This window comes from Penaeus monodon, chromosome 12 (genome assembly GCF_015228065.2).
Source record: "Penaeus monodon isolate SGIC_2016 chromosome 12, NSTDA_Pmon_1, whole genome shotgun sequence".
Classification (NCBI taxonomy): Eukaryota; Metazoa; Arthropoda; class Malacostraca; order Decapoda; family Penaeidae; genus Penaeus; species Penaeus monodon.
The window spans coordinates 17742856-17745355 of record NC_051397.1 but is presented as its reverse complement, the minus strand read 5'-3'; positions in this window follow the sequence as shown (position 1 = coordinate 17745355).

The window sequence follows — 2500 nt, the reverse complement described above, 5'->3', positions numbered from 1 at the left end:
TATTTATGGGAAAGTAGTGTATATTCAAAATTATTATATTATTTAATACTGATGCCGCTCGGGCACATCGGTGGGCTCTTTAGGTTAATGCAGCGAAAGAGTTAATCCCTAAGAGCTGCAAACCCTTCAGCTTCCATGCCACCAATTGCCTAATACTTTTAGCAACTGTCATATATCAAATATATAGAGCGTAAACACAGTACTAAGTTGAAAAGTTGATGCAGTGGCCCCTTGTGTGAATGAAAATGGGACATAATTATGATGGACATGTAAATGAAACAATCATTTTTAACATAAAACAATAAAATACACACTTAAATATATCTATTAGTAAGTAGATGATGAACAGTAGGAAGAAACAAAAGACAACTACTATTTTCATAAACTAAATGGCAATATACCAAAGGGATTACATCTTTATATATCCAGACATACAGTGAATGTATATATATTCTGAATGTTTTGGATTTCACTCACCAACAGAATCTTCTGTTTCCATGGTAGTGTCCTGGCTTGTATCATCTCTCTCATCCTTGCTGCCATCTCTGACATCATTGACATTTGAGGTAGATGCCTTTGCTGCAAGTTCATCAGCAGCTGATGTAACCTTCATACTATCATGGCTGTCTTCTGTGCTCAGGTGGCCATTATAAAGTGCAACCTCAGACTCAACATGTACCTGTTGAAGATTATCATTTAACAAATTGAAAATACAATACAAATACAAATGGGCATATCTTGTCTTAAAAAAGGTTAAAACCAGGTTTCCTTCTGTTCACTCAATTTAACATAACATAGCATACATGAAAAATAATTGATAAAGAAGAAAGAAGAAAGAAGAAAGAAGAAAGAAAGAAAGAAAGAAAGAAGAAAAAGAAGAAAGAAATAAAAAATAAAGAAAGAAAGAAAAAAAAAGAAAGAAAAAAAAAAAAAAAATAATAATAAAAAAAAAATAACAGCAGAGAAAGCATTTAGATTTGTTAGCTTACAGTATATGTACACATGGGACTACCAAATAACTGTTAGAGCCCACCTCTGATTATTTCTTGAATTAGGCCACGTATACCTACATGGACTTTCGCATGTTGAAAATATACATATGGCATTTGATAATGACTTTACACATAGATATGTATTTTTAGGGAAAAAATATTTAGCATAATTTTCCTTTCAAAATTCATATTTGTTATACATGAAATAGGACTTGCATTGAGACCCCCTTGTAAACATGCTGTAGCATATACTGTAAATCAAGATGATAATATTTTGGTTCACTTCATTCCCCAAAGTACAATTCACTATTTATTTTTTTTTTTTAACTGGTTGTTTCCATTGGAAGAGTATATCAAACCAAAGGGTGTTAGTTCATTGACACCCGTTGCAAAATAAAATGGGATGGAAATTTGAAACTAGGCTCTATATTCCCTTTGTAAAGAGTTGAAACAGCTTTTCCCTTTCACATGTTTCTGTTTGGAGAGCTATGGACCCTACTGTGGGCCTACTGTAGTTACAGCTCACATTTAGAAAGATAATGAACACATATATCTGTACAGAGGTCTATGCAGTTTCCCCCTTACCTAACAGGGAGGGGGGGGGACATCATCATCATCTATGAAAATTTTACAGATGAGACCTGATATGCCATTTCTATAGAGTTGAAATACCTGATAAATATTTTTTAAGTACTTCTGGATGAAATTACAGCTTGTGTATGGTATTGTGGACCATAAAAAGAATTAATTTTGAAAAGATATTTTATCCTCAAAAAAATGTGTGTGTGTGTGTGTGTGTGTGTGTGTGTGTGTGTGTGTGTGTGTGTGTGTGTGTGTGTGTGTGTGTGTGTGTGTGTGTGCGTGTGTGTGCGTGCGTGTGTGTGCGTGTGTGAGTGTGCGTGCGCACGCGCGTGCATGATAAAATAACCAAAGCCATCACCAGGGACGATCCCTGTAAGCCTACTTTAGAGGGGATTTTCTCAAGTCAAGTGAATGCTCTACTACAGGACACCAGCAGGAGCAAGCAACATCCCTCAACATGAAACTCTTCTACTTCTCCATTGTTATTGCATATTGCTTGTTCTGATTTTCCATAAGCCAGAAACTGTTTGTAAAAAAAAAAAGTTGTACCTAACACAATTTCATTAACCCATTCTTTATCTTTTATGCAGACCTATGTAAACAAAACATTACTCTGCTATACAGACTGTGCCTGTTATCCTCATATGCTGTGAGCAAATATTTTCTTTATCATCTAGCCCACCAGTTGCCCAGCCTGGGGGGAAAATACTGTAGGCCAATGTGCTAAGTGTTTATTAATATTTACATTATGAATAAGCTATGGAGCCTTGTTCAGGAATATTGCATTGTAATTAAGTAAATTAAACTTGTAGAGAAAGCTGAATAATTACTGGTCAATCTATTTAAACATTTTATTTTTTCATTTTATTTTTTATTATTATTAAATTTTTTATTTATGTTGGGGGGGGGGGGTCAGCTGCTGATTA